Raw genomic sequence first — 17,076 nt, 5'->3', positions numbered from 1 at the left:
ACGAGCGCTGTAAGCACAAAAGGAAAATAGTTTATACATTTTTGCACTTCCCTTTTCCCCATTTTCTTGTTCTATAAAAAATATAAAAAGTGCACAAAACAATCCTGCGCCTTGCTGAAAATTCCCGTTCTTTTTTCTTACTTAGATTTCTTGTTGGCTTGTTCATTCTGCCGGAATATTTAGGGATAGAAAACGTCTGATTTTTTTCTGGTGCATAATGCTGCCTGTTCATATACCTGTCATAGGAACAGGAGTGCTCCAAAAACAGCACCAACTCACAGGATTTGCAATCCCCACAATCTGGGCTCAAGACTGCAAGAGCTTGCGGCCATGAAATCAGCCATGAGCCTCTCGACCACCAACAATCATTTTATTTAGACTGGTCAGCGCACTTGCTTAATCTGTTTCGGTGCTTGCGCATTCTTTCTTGTGGAGCAGTACAGTATGCACCATGGTCTTCAAAACGAGGAGAAACAGTTTTTTCGCCCGAAGAGGTATGATGTGACTGAAGCATGGACGAAGGGTGACAGGGGCACATTGACCGAATTTGGCAATGCAATGCCACACCGCTTCGTTTCTGAAATTTGTCGTACGTACGTCGACAACAATTCGGCGATACGATTGGAAGTCTTTCCAACTCAAGATAATTTTAATCGACCTTGGCTGTTCGAGACAAGCCATGACCAATTTTTAATCAGCAAAACATCCATTTAGAAAGCTGCTTCAGGAAGCCCTTTCTTGCTCCTCATCATTTCCATTAGGAGATGCTCAGGCTTTTCTATAAATCCTAGAAAATCGAAATAGACAGATCTATTAGGTTAGCTAAGAGTAGGGAAGTAAGTGGAGCGAAACAGGCAAGCCGGTTCCTGGCAAATGACGTTTCGATACCAAGTGAGGGGTTTTGATCAGCATCATCGTCTTCGTCGTCGTCATCATCGTCATAATCATCGCGGCCAGTGTTCGCACTTTGCTTCTGGCCGGACTTCTATACCTGCCGTATTTTTATTAGGGTTCATACTAATCGTTTCCTAAAACGTAAGCTATCACTCGACAAACATGGTCATGTAAGTGAGCGTGCCGCTTATGTCAGTTGATCAGTGTTGTGTCAGACAAGTCCGACGCGTTCGGCGGCTGTGTTAAGCAGTGTCAGCCGGTGAATACAGTTGCGTTTGCGAATACAGGTGTACGTGACCTCGTTTATTTCGAGCACCGTGTACGGAATAACTTCGTAATAAAGTAGGAGACGCAAGAACGCATTTTTTCACTGTGAAATAAATTCTTGAAGGGAGAGTTGAGTATCCCTTATGTCTTGCATTTTGATTTAGTTTCTGCTTCATTTACGGGAGCCTTAACTCGAAATCGACATGTGACCAAAACCGGCATATAACGAATAATTGCGCATTTTATCTTCGTTACTTCCTTCGTTAACTTCGTTACATCCAGGTTTCTCTGTAAACCACCGACATTCCCAGCAAGAAATTATTGTATGCTTTATTCTATGGAGGTGTGTGCCTTTATAAAGCAAAGCTTTCTGTGCCTTTCTGATGACGCTCGGTGTCGCGCCAAAACAACGCAGGGCAGGAAAACCAACTTTAAACAATGGGTTTCCCAAAACGATGATGATATGATAAGCGAAAGTACACCAAGCGCCTCAAGAAAAAAGAAACGCTTCTGGTGATGGGAATCGAACCTGGTTCCCTCGCGCCATGAAGCCGTTTTATATCCGATTGTGCCATTCCGACACGGTGGAAGCAGTTTGTATTTTGAACCTGGATTCAGGTTGCATGGGAGAAAGTTTCGGATTTTAACGATCTTTCTCGAAAGGGGCGTTGATTTTTTAATAGGAAGTATTCTCGTACGGCAGCGGTGAATCAGGGGCTGACGCGTAGTGCTGCTCAGCCCAAGGACGAGGGTTTCATCCCGGCCACGGTGGTTGCGTGTGAAAAACAAAAAAAGCCCATGTGTCGCGATTTCAGCGCGCGGTAAATATCTGCAGGTGGTCATCGTATCCTGTATTCTGTACGTTGTATCCTGTACCTCACTCCTTCTTGGTCCTCAGAAAGGGCCAGCAGTAAATAACAAAAATTAGATCTGTAGCCCATCGCTACTGCTCGCCTCACAGCCCTGGCGTAGTTTCAGCACGCAAAATTCTAAAAATTTGAATTTGGAATGTTTTCTCGTTGCCTAAACTGGAAAAAAACACCCTTTTTACAACCACAGCGTCCGCGTAATCGAGACGGATGCTGTTAGACACAACAGATCTCTTCTAACTACTCTACCTACACCCCCCCCCCCTTTCCCCCAAATCAGGCCCTAACGTGACCGGTTAGAAAGCTCAGTTTTCTCTCTCTCTCTTTCTCTGTTGTAGCCGTGGTCCGGAATTGATAACAGCAACCCACCTGGCGTGCACAAACCTCTTTTCCGTGTGGTCCTCACTTCACCACTGTTTCCCCTGCCAATAGCATTGATGCTTTCTTGCATCAACGCCCCTAGTGTGGCAGAGCACGCTTTACGGTCTCCTAAGGCCGGCCGTTCCCTCAAAAGGACACAGGTGTAAGTTTCTCGAGCTCTCCTTTGTGGCTGCATTGTTCAGGTTAACTCGTAAACACCCTTTTCACTATTTCCAGTACCTCACGTGATCTGTAAATCCCGGAAGAGTAGGGCACCGTGCACGCCTGGCGGCCGTCTTACCACGGCCGTGGTCTTACGAACGAACGCCGTAACCTCCGTCAAGCTTTGAATGTAGCTTCATGATATCACGATCTATCCTCAAAATTCTGGTTTTCATCTGGTTTGTGCTAGAGATCCAGTTGTTTCGGTTTGTTCATGCTCAGCTTATGCAGGAAATCAACAAAATCGAAGCCGGTGAACTGGTGAGTCTGTCGCCGCATTCGACTTTACTGCATCGGCAAGGAGGAGGGCACACGACGCTTTTGACTGAAGTTTTCTCTAGGAAAGCAAAGCAAGGCGGGCACGTCGGCCAGAAGATCTCCGAATATGGCCTACGTATTCTTGACTGTAATCTGATTTGTATTGTGCAAAGAACGCATAGGTGACGGGCTTACAAAAGGGAGCAGACAGGTCCCTGTCCTGTCCTCCCCCCCTTTTAAGTACGTCGTTTTGACGCTGTTTGCACAACATAGACCAGTACCAACTAACTTGCTCAATTTACAGTCCTCGCGTAATCTAGTATGACACAAACGAATTTTCAGAACTCTCCTTACTGTTGCTTGGAAGAGCGTACACTACCAACCTCATCTGAGGCGATTTCTTGAAATACTAGTACGGAATACTAGTACGGAATAATAATGCAGTTTATTTACCATAGCTGATAGTAAGTACGTGCGCCACCATGTATTACAATGCACAATATTCGTACTTTTAATAGAATTTACGTGTTGTTTTGACATCGGAGCAGCACATTTCACTAGAACTCAGATATAAATAGAGTCGACAGACAAAACAACAACAAAAATTTGCCACCCCTTTCTAAAGAAAATTGAGAGAAGCGACAAAGCTTTCTTACATCAAAACTGCGTCAAAAAAGTGTCAAAACCTTCGCTACAAGTGCGTTCAACCTTCGCCGAGAGTTCGTCCAATCGATCGTCAAACCTACAAAGACCCAAATCGCAAACGGAGAACAAACCCATGCGACGATTTTTTTCGCACTAAGTAAACGCAATCTAAATGCACACCGATAGGGGGTTGATGAGATAAAGGTAAAGTATTGCACTCCTTCTTTATGATCGATTCGTGTATTGCTTTGTCTAGAACCGTTTCTTTTTCGCAATTTTCAAGTAAGCGCTTTGACACAATGGAAGCCCGGTTTCACGCACGAGCGGTATGTCCAGAGAGCTTATAAGAGCCTTTCGGTCGACCAACCGGTCTATGGAGAAATGCATTAGTTTTTTTTTTTTTTTACATGGCGCCATTGGTCCCACTAATATAGCTTTCTCTCTAAAAACAGCGGATAAATATCCTAAGGAGAAACAAATAAAGATGTCTAGAATAGGAAGACCATCATACTCCGGATGTCTCGCTCGGCTAAAGAAGGTTTATTGATTGAAATCCTTTTTTTAGCAAGCATCAGGTGCAGAGGATGCGCACGCTCCCTGCGAAGGGAATCGTAGTCCCGGATGCCCTGGCTGCGGCTGGCTGTCCGGGCCGTTGTCACCAGGTCTTGCTGGATTCGAGGGTCCATGATAGGGAAGCCATACACTACTTACTCGTGAGGTGGAGAGGTAGGGTTATATTAGGGGTGAGTTCCGGGGTTTGTTGACAGCCCGATGCCTTGTAATACAGAAGGCCAGGAGGACAGAAATTACAGGTGGTGGGGTACTGAGTGATGTAGATGGCGTGAAAAGGATGCTGTGGAGATACGTACAGCCACCACCCTCAGTTTCTTGGTTGTCCTGGATGCGGTACCGAATATTTCTGCGGTTGAGATGGTGGTGGGCTAGTATGTCGGCATACTGGATGAGCTGGTCAGCCTTGGGGGAAAAAGCGAGGTTCATCCTCCTTCGGTAATGGCCCGGTGTGTAAGCGCACGGGCAGCGGCGTGTGCCTTCTTGCCATCTTCGAGGTATTCATACCGGGCATCCTCACGAGGTGTACATTGGGGAGAAGTGGAATGGTCTAGTGGATACACAGGGCTGTTTCGGAGATTCGTCCTTGTAAGTAATTACGGCAGGCTGCCTGCGAGTCTGTCAGCGCAGGGATGGTATTGTCGTGTTTCGTGGCGGGCAAGGAACCTGCAGTTTCTTCTGTGTGTTTTGTACGTATAGTGCGGATGGTGAGAGCGGTCACTTCTTCCCCTGCGGAATTCGTTTCACACATCAGCGTAGGCTGACTAATGTGGACAATGGGACACGGCGCTACCTTCATTCAGGTGGGCTATTTTCATAGTGGGCGCTCATGGCTCGTACCCTAGCGGTGCGTTAAACCTTATGGTAAACCGGTATCAGGTTCTCCTGTATGGGCTACACGAATGGCTTTTATTCGGTGCAGCTGTGCTCATTCTCTGTGTCCTTGCAAGGAGGGGGTCGCGTAGTCCCACCTTCCCAGGGTGGCTTGCCTTGGCAGTGTTAATTTAAGGAGTTTCAACCGGGAAATGTGATGTGCATTTTGTAGCTCTTCCGAGGCGTTGCGGATTCCTATCACAACAAATTCTTTGTTAAAGTCATGGGAGGAAGGCCTAAGGCAGTCCTGTACGCTTGGGGAACAGCAACATTGGGCTTCACTTTTTCGGTCGTTATGATTGACAAGTAGGGCGGGAGATGTGGAAAACACCCTTCATATCCAGGGCGGGGATACGGCGCTTGTGTGTGATGGTAAGCCGCTGGATTATTTCTCCTTTCAGTTGCTAGAGGACATCTTGGGCGAAAGCTAAGGTCGGAAGCAGTACATGGGGATATTTAAATTGGCGTTACCTTTGGCATAGGGTTAGATGCGAGTTTGCACCATATGCTCTAGGAACTCTTCCACACAAGGCGTGAGGGAGATGGTTAAGAGGTTAGGTGGAGCGAGCCGTTTTCGGGGTTTGGCCATAGGGGGATGTCGCCATGTTTCTACTAACGGAACAGCATTCTGGCAGTCAAATTTTCGTTAATGTAACTTACAAGGGCCTCTAAAGCAATGACGTCGAGGTTCCGGAACCAGTTATTAGGAATGCTGTCCTTGCCAGGCCTGCTGTTTCGGGTATAAAGGCGTGACTAGCTTAAGGGGGATTACACTTAGTTTCAGCGAAACTGCCACTCTTTAGAAAAGAGAAATGAGAAGAAACTTAATCATCCATGAAATGTCATGCGTAAGTGAACAGGCTTAAAGGCGCAAGCAATGCTTTGTGATACTATAAGAACGCAACATCCACAGCCGCCGGCACATGGAACCTCAAAACAGGCATCTTAAAGATGGTAGCTGGGTGAATCGGAAGCGTCGGACTGCAACCAGGTTGGTCACCACAGTGTGAGAGAATTCCATGAAGACTAAAACGTAAGCTCAGCTCTGGTATCCCGCTTATAAAAACGAAGTTTTCAGAGATTACAGGGGCAACAAAACAATATTTCTGCGTTTCGGGGCAGTGCCCCAAAATGTTTGCCTATACATAACATCAGAATGCATAAATACTAAATTCCGGCACGAAAGTTTTCTTATTGAGCTGCTACCAGTTCACACGTATGTTCTATCCACTCCCAATCCCATCCCCCCCTTCCCTGGATTAGCCCCGTCCGCTGAGCGGCTACGAAAAAATCTTCCAGCCGCCCATCACCACCACACTGGCGCCTCTTCCTAGAGAAAGGACCAACTTGGCACACCTCCTTCCACACACCTGACTCCCCTAACCTTTTCCAGCCAACACCCTTCCCTCTATACTCAATGCCTCCAGCCTTCCTCGCTATACCACATGGTATGGGCATGCTAACACACCGCAGGCTTCGCCCCACTTTCCTATTCCTCATTCGAGCAGTGGAGGGCTTCCCATACCAATCCGGACCCGGATACCCAGCTCAACCTGAGGAGCGGAACGAGAACAGTCATTCGAAGCCCAGGCTTACCAGACTACGGGTGCCTTCCCCGGGGTGGCACCCATAACATCAGCCTCTTTGCTTGTGTAATAAATATTTATTCTCCCTCTCACCCCTCTCTCTCCGCATTTCTGTCTTTCTCTTACGGCCTGACGGAACCGCGGTAAATTCTGTCTGCAATGTCCGTTAAGACCTCTCAAACCACACCTGCTTCTAAGATATGTCGCGTAGAAATTTGGGCTTGCTGCTTCATAATTTTCAAACTGTAGTGCAGAAGACCACAAGAATCGTTATTTGTCCCTGGACTACATCACTACAGTTTGTAAGATATGCCATTACCGTAAATTTCTGAGGTTGAAGAGGTGCGAAACGCGAAAAATGTAGACGAAGGACGAACGAGGACGACAGCGACAAGCGCTCTCTTTGTAGAACATGCGTATGGAACGCCAACTCGCCCAAAAGTCCTTGTTCGGTTGCGCAGGTGAATTAGAAAAAAAAAAATCCTCCACAAAATGGCACCAATCGGTGCGACAATCCAAGAATCGCGACAGATGTCGCGCTGCCTTCGCCAACCTATTCGAGCATTCATGATATTCATATTACGATAGCCAACTACGACATCCATGGCTCCCCTGTTGTTGGCTTACAGTTTCCTGCCCCTCACCAGCAATTCTTTTGCAGACCATTGAATTGACAAACAGTGTTTCGTGGCGGATTCTTTTGAGCCTGTTCTTACCCATAGGAATCCTATAGAGCAGCTACGAGCCCCCGACATGCTGACAAGGCGTCACGCCAGAAAGCAGCTACATTGCCAAGTGGGCCCGCTAGTGACGGCCTGCTTTCGAGAACAATAACCCTTCATACGTGTAAGCAATTTGTCCTACAGTTTCTAATGGTGCGACAATCTCGATAATAAAAATTAAGTTGAATAAAAACAAGAAGAAAACAAAAGCATCTACTAAAACCTTTAGCAGGGATTCCTCGCTGCACAAGTTGAACGAGTATTTGAGGGTATGACTGGCCACAATAATATTTATAAAACACTCTGTAAAAGCTTAGGTTTGAATAAAAAACGCACCATGTTTCCAAAGGAGCATAAGACGCTCAAGCGCGTCGCAACATGTTGACCAATCAGGCCGTATAATTAGCTGTAGAAAAGAATGGCGTGCGAGACACCGGCTACACAGTACTTCGTACTTTGTTTTTATCGCATTTTTTTCTTGTGCGCCTCGGAATTCTGATGCAGAGAAGAGTACAGCAAGTGGTGAAACATAGTGGCAGCATGAATTATGTACACTTAACACTCGTTTATTTACACTCCTTTTTTTTTAACTTTTGGTCTCAGAGCTGTTTCGAAAAACAAACACCGAAGTCTACAGTCTTCCACCAGAACACGCAAACTTCAGCTTCTAACGCCGGAAGGAAACTGTTCTTTCGTCGATCCGTTTCATGTTTTTATCTTTTAGTAAGGGGTTATTCTAATTCTGCCAGACCACTAATTAAAGTCCAACCTAATTGTGGCCATGGTTTTTCCATATTGTTATAACGCTTTGTCCGTGTTTCCGGTGCGTCTTTATTCGAGGCAATTTGCTAACTTCAATCGTAAAAAATATGCGCCAAGTTTTCTCTGATCTTTTATTCACGTTCAAGCAGTCAGCCTATACTAAATCGTGCGTGTACTTTGAAGCAAGTCAAAGGCAGAATGACAAAAACTGGGCTATTTTGTAGGTATTCATTTTAAATACAGTGCAAGTACGACGAAAACACAGAGGCCGAGAAGGCGCAGGACACGCGCCGACTAACAAGTGATTTTTTTTAATAAATTGAGAATGAAGTATAAACGCTGTAGGGCGGGGAACAAATAGGGGAAGACTAAGATTTTGTTGGAGGGTGGAACTACGAACATTTGGGGGCAAAGAATGGAGTCAACAGACTCACGACTGAAGCGGCTGAAAATATTTGGGAGATGCCTTCGTTATGCTGTGGACACAAATAGGCTGATGGTGTTCATGATGATGATGACGAGAAGGATGATGACGAAGATGACAGCGACGACGACGACGACGACTATGATGATTTCATCATCGCGCATGCTCTGAAACACGTTTGTCACTGTCATACACCACAACCCGGCAGTAAAATTGTTGCGACTTCGTCGCCCAAGAGGGCAACTGGTGCTTGGCTGACACAAAGGTGAGAGGAGCGCCTAATAAAAAAGGGCGTGTTTAGAGTGCCGTCCGACGGTATTATAGGCCCTCCACTATATTGACGTCCACCGCGTTCTGTAACAAAATTGCCGCGTCTGGCACTAGGTCGCTATTGATAACGCAAAGCTATACAACCTAACCTAAACATAACATAACATGATCTAACGCACACAAAGAAATAATTTAAAACACCAAAACTAACCTAAGCCATAAAAGTTATTGTTCAATTTAAAACTGAAAAAAAGAGAGGGAAAAGCTGCTCTCAAAACCCCGTCCTTGGAATCAAGAAGCTAAGACGGATCCTCTACACTACAACTACTTTTTTTTATATTGCCGGTCTTCAACAGTACAATACAACACAAAGGTACAACAGAAAACACACCATCAACAATAAGGCCACCATGCCATGGCGGGCTGGCGTTGTCTTTTAAAATTCTCTAAGCATGGCGAGGGGTTCCACCCTTGGCATCCACTCAGGAACAGAAAACGCCGTTCTCCGAACTTCAATAAACTGGGAAACACTTTCGCGGAAATATTGTCGCGTCGGCCACGCGTCTACATCACAGTTGAGCCATGCCATGCGCGACCGTCAAATACTGTGGAGGCCCCACAACATGACGATATCATACGGCACCCCATCCTCTCTCTCTCTGTGCACAAAAACCGTATGCCATGGGGGTTCAGCTGAAAGTCCTTTCAAAATGTCATTTGGAGGACATCCCATAGAAACACTGCTTCCCAACAATGCAGAAAGACATGCTGCACAGTTTCCGGTTGTTTGCTAATATACCTGTTAGTTCCCCATGGCATAGAAATACCTTTGTACTTCGTCCATGTTGCAACGGAAAGCGTGCCCATATGTATTTTAAAGAAAGACTTCGCTCCTGGTGATCCTTCCATTCACCTCATCCTATTTAGAACGTCGTGTCGTGTACCTGCACAGTATAAAATTCTGTACATTGCTACAGGCAAGATCACATCGCATACATCCTTATATAATTTTTTCCGCGTAACAGTGGCCAAATAGTGCATCGAAAATCGAGCAAACGAAAGACGGGATGACACAATAATCTCTTTAAAGTATCCATTAATGCCCGCTGTCATACTACTCGTAGAAAATACGAATTCGGGCAAAGCCCGCATTAGCCGCACTTGAACTACTGTGCGCAGAAAAGGGTCTTGAACGTCCCGCAAAAACAAAAATCGATTCACTAGTTGTCTTGCAAACAGGTGCGTCAGCCCTAAACCGCCATCGCGGGTTCGTCGAAACAAATTCGTTCTACTGGTCCTCTCCCAAGTGGAAGCCCATACAAATACAGCGAACACGAGGTGAAGTCGTTGTATATTCACCCGGGAACAATGCAGCGCTTGCATAATAAATCACAATTTGCTAGCCAGAAAAATGTTGCATACAATTTCCCTACACAAAATAAACAAACCATTGGCTCTAAAATAACGTACCTAGCGCTCCAGACCACTCGGCCAAATACAGACGCTTTGGCCGGTGAAAGCGTAGTCTTAAATATTCGAATTTCGTCGGACGACACACTAGCCTAGGCGATCCCGCGCATCCTTCCCGTGCGCTCAAGACATGGATCGCATCCACACGATCGGCAATTAGCGGCTAGGTGCGTATTACATTTCTCTTTAAAGCACTGTTATCCTCCCGCAGTCTTATGTTCGAGCTTCCGCCCTCCTGGCTGATGTAGACTTGGCCGAAAAGTATAGAAATTCCATACACCCATCCCAGCATGCAAGGTACAAATTGTTTTTTGTGCTCTACAGAACAAAGAGCCTTGCGTGAAGTTGAGTCCAGAGGTACCATCCTGTCAACAGTGGCACACCACTTTATAAGCTTGTTTCTTCTTTTTTTTTTTTTCAAGAATACAACGTCTACTCCATATCTTTGACGTGTTCTTTCCAGTGTGAGGGAAACACCGTCTGAATACGATAGCACCGCTGGTCTTTTTACCTTTTTCTCTGCAACTTCCTACTCTAGCTTTCTTTCGTTTTTTTTTTTTAATTTACAATCAGATTTTAACTCTCTTCAGTCATTGAGCTGCGCACTCGCTGTCTTCGCATTTCTCTTTCCTGCACGCAATGAAGCAGAGACTGACGCACCACTCTATGCTTATGAACATGACAAGATTCTTCAATGCAAAAGCATGTACGCTCACGCACAGAAACAAAAGATAAAAAAAGACTGCCTCGCGCTGGTGCGAGCGGCTCGAAGTCCCTCCTGCTCGTCCACAACCTGCCCAATAAGACAAAATCAATAAAAATATTCAGGGAAGCTTGCACTCACGCGCAAGACTTGAATGACGGAGCTGTTGTAGGGGAGCATTGCCGGACGCATAGTTAAGTTTCAGTATCATTGTTTATTTGCATAGTTGCGGTGCTAGTAATCGCCGTCATATGCATCGAATAGGTCGTCGTCTTTTTCGCGGCGAGTGGTGGACGCAAAGTCATCTTCAGCATTGTGTTTTCCACCAGCTCTTCGTCATCGACTCGAGGCAGAAGTGACGGGATCATCTCTGGAATGATTGGCACACTGTAGCCACGTCTCCAAGTATCCATAATCGCTTCTAGAGAATGCGGCAACCGCGGCGACCTCTCCCAAGCAGGTTGTCTTGTCATCTTTAGCATTAGCGCTGGGGCTTTTTTTTTTTTTACACGGGCGGTAGCACTTGGCGACAGCGCAGGACCTTTTTTGTTTTCTTTTGTTTTCTTTTGTTTTGTTTTGTTTTTCTAGAGCCACTGCGCGATCCGGGGGCTCGGAGGTCGCCGCGAGGAACCAGCTCACGAGCGCTCGCCATTTTCCCGCTCCTGGAGGTTTTTGCCAGTTTTTCTTCTTTTTTTTTTTTTTTTTTTTTGCGAAAGCCACTGCGCCTGCCGAGGACGCCCGGTGGTTGCCGCAAGGCACGCGCTCACGAGCGCTCGGCATTTTCTTGGTATTTTTTTCTGCAATGGTGAAATTATGGCCAGCAACAACAGCTGCGCTGTTAAAAGCTCTGCCTCGCGCTCTGACCTCGACTGGTGCCGATTACTACCTTCAGGTGGTATAAACCATAGAGTTTCATACAATAACAACTAGAGAGGAATCTGTCTCCGCGATCGTACGCCGCGATGGACGTGATGGGTAGAAGTGCATTCGGATTGGCACTCCATGACTTTGCAGGAAGTACTATGGATTATACTGTGCAGCCAGTCTTGTTTTCGTCGTGGTCTTGAATAAACGCCTTTGCTACAGGGTACAGGGAACGTTAGTTCACTGTACCTTTATTTATGCGGGGTGTCATTAAGAAGCGTTCATAAATACGTTTCTCCTCGAACTGAAGTAGCACGCGCGCTGACGCCGCTCTGAGTGGAAATGTTCTGCAACCAAAGTCGCGAATATGGTGGGTTACCAATTCGTTGCCAGCACAGCGAGCACGAAAACAAAAATGACGGCGCTACATGCGGCGAATTTGCCTGCGAATTAGTAGTTGCGGCATTGCTCATTAGCCTCAGCAATGTATTTTCGAAGCTGACGAAGATTGCGAACTGCTTGGGGCGGCAGCCACATTGTTCGTGCGAACGCCGGCTCACGGCGTAGACCAGCCGAACCAGCGGCAGATGAATGCCCCTAATTCAGGCCAAAATAACTTCTCCAAAGGTAAACAGTTCCTTTTTTAAGAGTACAGAAACCTTTTCTTAATTATCAAACCTACAAGCGCCAAAAATTTTGCAAATAGTTTTTAAAAAAGTCCGCGTCCCGCTGTAGTTGGTGGCCAATTGGAAACGTACACCGCAAACCTCATCGACTCCGCGTCTGCTTTTAAAGACGATAGTGTTTCTTGGGCTACTTAAACCCAGAAATTTTGGTCTGTCTGTATGTCTGTATGTCTGTCTGTCTGTCTGTCCGTCTGTCTGTCTGTGACTCGATTCAGCCACCCGGCCAAAGCAAAACAATGCCTGCGCAATAGTCTTATATACTCACAGCTAAATCTACACGTCTATGTCCGGTGTAAGGTTCATACTTGTCAACATTGTTGAAGAAGAACAAGACATTACGCAAATATGAGACAACAAATCAATACAGAAGTGATATTTTCAGTGTTCCTTTATAAAAAATCAAACATGCTTAACTTTTGCGAAATTACATACTTCATCAACTGGAGAAAAAGACTTCACTCCACCGTCGCCTGCTGCCGCCCGCGCCACTATAGCTTCTGGCGCCATTTTAAGAAATCAACCGGCAACAGTTACGCAAGGTTCCACTAGGTAGGTTCCACGTTCTGCTTGCAACGCACGTGGAGTAGGGAAACGCGGTTCTATAAACGTTGAAGTAGGGCGCCTCGATTAACGCGCGTCTTCGTCGTCCGGCAGCGTTCGCATCGAGACACCCGGTTTGGAGCAGTGTAACGCGGGAAATTTAAAATGATTTAAGCAAACCTTTGGCGTCTTTACATCCTAGGAGGAGCACGACGCAAGAGGAACAACATGAGATGTGAGCGGGAAAGCGAAGGGAGGCATTTACTTCGCAAAAGCCGATAAAGTCTATCGTCTTTTGACGACATTTTCAACGAAAGGAGCAGATACGCGGCCAATTTTTTTATCTAAACGCGCCGTTTTATTTCGTACAGTACCTGTATTTAGCAACGACCTTTCTTGCGCACAATGTAATTTGTAAACAGCGAACCGTGCAATAAGTGATCTTTTGATTAAAAACACAATATGCGGAGTCAGAAATGTTTTGAGAATACGCAATTAGTTCCACTTCTACCCATCGTTTCAATCGAAGCGTAATCGCTATTTCGGAATTCAGACAAGCGCCAGATTCCTCTTTAGGCATTATAGCATGAAACTCTATGGTATAAATCACTGATATCTGTTTACTATGTCCGGTGATTTTTGTGTGAGAGACAGAAAGGGGACGCCTGTGGTCACGTGGCAGACGGCGCAACCTCCGATGACCGCGTGCTTGTGTGAGTGGCGTCGCAGGATTTTTTTGTGACGTGACGTACGGCAGAGCCGCCAGAAACTACGCCGCATCTTTCTTCTTGTGGGTGACGTTGTGAGTCTGCATACACGATGATACGCATATTGTAGACAACCGACCTAGCGGTTTCTGGACGTATTTTTATTTCTTTACCAGAGCATGGGCTTCGGCTCTTACAAAATGTTACGGCGACTGCTTCGTCTTATGTATACTGCTGTTTATTTTTTAATTTGGTTAAACACTCAGACAGAAGCCAACTACACTTTCATATTTTAATTCATGCATCCACGATTATATATGCATTGATCATTCGCGGCACTGGCTTTAAATGTACAAAAAATTACACCATCTTCCCGTAGGGGAACCCTGAGTAGTATGCAAAGCAGCCATGGGGTCGATTTAAGTGCCCATTAGTTTTCAGTTCGTCGTTTCCGTTAGGTTGAGGTACATAGCTACCGTTATATTTACAGTTTGGTTTCCATGGTAACTACCACACTTTTGACTTACCGGAACTACGAAATTGAAAATTGCGTTGAGCCCATGGTTATTTCGCATACTACTCAGGGTTCCCCTACGGGAAGATGGTGTAATTTTATTTGATGCGACGGGGCTATGTCCCTCCCTTGTCGTTGTTGTGCCATCCATACCCCCAGTGCGCATGCTCGGCTTGCTGAATGCCCGGTGGTGTCTTACCCTTTAATGGCTCCTGGAGCGACAGTGTTACCGGTGTCTTCCTGGGCCGGCCCGAGATGAGCCGAGCATGCGCAGTGGGGGTGTCGCCACAACAAGGGAGGGACATAGCCCCGACCATGAGATGCTGTAGCGACAGTGTTGCCGGTATCTTCCTGGGCCGGCACGAGACGAGCACGCTTCCCCTTAAAGGGCTCCTGGAGCGGCAGTGTTGCCGGTGTCTTCCTGGGCCGGCGGATGGATGGACGACGGACGACGGACGACGGAGCCGAGAGCAAGAGATGCTTTGCATCTAAAACCCAGTACAACCACGTAGTTCAGGAGAAGATGGGAGCAGCCCTGGCCGTGCATACAGAGGTCAAGGACAAACCCCTGACGCCCGCCCCCCCCCCCCCCTCCCCTACAACACACAAACATTGCAATTTTTTTCTGTTTGCTTTTTCAGTGAGTGTGCCTACTACAACGCAGTCCCCCTTCCGCCATCCCACCCCGTGCTTCCTTCCTAGAATGTATCGCGAGTTCGTGGGCGGTTCTAGTGGAACCCGGAGTGGATACAAGGGAGCTGCACAGTTGATAAGGTGACAGCACCGCTCGACCCACGCGTTGTCTTCTGTCGTAGTGTTCTCATTGACGCCGTAGAGGAGGCCAATGCTGCTGTCTCGCAGTCGCTGCATGGAAAAGTTGCAGCTGACACTGCCTCTCCCTCTACGAACCCCTGTGATCGCTGGATACTACCCTCCACCCACTTCCCTTGCATCGCTCCCAATTCCTCCCCCTCCCCCGTGGCTTCCAGCCTTCCTTTTTGAGTAAAAGATTTAACAACATGCATAGCTGGTAAATTCCCCCCCCCCCCGCCTTCTTTTTCTGGGCAGCACTTCTGCAGAGCCCGAGGCGCTTCATCGTTGCCGTCGGGAAAGGTCCTAACATTACTGATCTCTGTCTAGCACCACTATTTCTGAATCTGCGTTATTAAAAAACCGACGAAAAAGACATGACTATGATTTTAAAACAGGAACCACAACATAAAGAGTGCAAGACGAGAACAACAAAATCTATACAAAACGAAAATACAACGATGAGGTTCCACTGAAAATCAGGTTCAACAAAAAAAAAAAGGAATTATTTTGCAGTTGATGGCAGCAATTAATGTAGAACCTTGGAGGGGAAACAGTTACGTCCCCGTCCGCACCGCACAGGGCACAGCAGAAGAGAGCTAGGCCGTCACTTCGTTTTTTTTTTTTTTAGTACTTTCCTGTGATATCAAACTCTTGGGAACCGTTTACGGCACTATTGGAATGCCCCGAAACGACGCTATTTACGAGCAGAGCTGAGGTCTTGTGTGCTTCGCATTTCATATCCCCTCTTTAATAGCTTCCGACTATCGCCCTGTTGATCGCATTTGGTTCCGCGATACATAAATAATGTTTCGGAGGAGAAAATTCTATATTTCAAGTAGCGGTTTCCTGATTATGGCTACATATTGCATTTGTACGGTATAGAAAATCGTTTCCTTTTGACCTGTTCTGAGATATTCATCAAGTTCGTGCGCTGTGAATAAAGGTACGGGGAGGCCATACTTGAGGAGGTAAGGGGAGGCCCGAAAACTGACCTCCAAGCTGGGAAAGATATATTGAGAAGTTAAAGATCATCGCATAGCAGCATTCTTTCAGCATCCAGCGCAAGGATAAATAGTTGGTTACTTGCTAAAAATTTTCCTGGGTGAGTTAAAACGTTACTAAGTTAGCGCTACATATATAAATGAAGCAAGACGACAGGACGGCCGCACTTTAAGTGTGCCTGTGCTGCTTATTCTCCCATTCCGTTCTTTCGTGGCCCTATTTATGTTTTCGAAAGGTGGTCGCAGCTGTCAGTAATTTCCAGAAGAGTAGAAAATTTATCGAGCCGGTTTCGATTCTGTACCCAGAAGCCTTGAGCACTTTTCAGAAGAAAATTTTCTTTGCATACCTGGGCTTTTTTATTCACATTATGTGCTACGTTGATTTCCAATGCTTATTTCCACTAAAGACGTTGTCACACGTCGGAAGGGGCTTCACTGTCACCCTCGAAACGAGGTTTTACGGAGATACTGTCGATGTATTTGTACAAAACACAGTTCCAAGCCTACCTACAAACCCTCTCGCTTATTTTTCTATTTTTAAGAACGTACTGTACATGAACGTCACTGGTTATGCACAATTGACGGCGTTAAGATGGGCCGCTCAATGCGCTGCCAAATGTTAAAAATAGATACGGAGCCGTTATTGAGAAAAAAATGTACCTGCATTCCCACAGATTTATCTATTGTCTCGTTTTACATCTACAGGCGATGCTTATGATCATTCACTAGCAATGTCTCACTTCACGGTATGTAGAGCCACACTTCATGACTGCTACAATACGCCAGGAAATGTATCTTAAATCAATCCCCCTCCCCCCAGCTTCTGCTCATACAGCGCACTACATTAACGCTTGAATGATTGCGTCATCAAATATTTCGCTGTTCTTAATTATGGTCGTCCCTGTCATTTCCGCCTCACTTGCCCGACACTGCTCCTTCCCTCGTTGATCTATAGCCTTGAGAGCTTCAAGTCTTCAGTTTTCTACAAACGCTGAAAACAAGTATGTCCAAACGTCGCTCAACAGCCCATTTGCATGGCGCCGCCATGACGGGCGC

This window comes from Haemaphysalis longicornis, unplaced genomic scaffold (genome assembly GCF_048455015.1).
Source record: "Haemaphysalis longicornis isolate Haplotype H1 unplaced genomic scaffold, Haemaphysalis longicornis Haplotype H1 scaffold_1, whole genome shotgun sequence".
NCBI classification, from domain to species: Eukaryota; Metazoa; Arthropoda; class Arachnida; order Ixodida; family Ixodidae; genus Haemaphysalis; species Haemaphysalis longicornis.
This window is presented reverse-complemented; position numbering follows the sequence as displayed.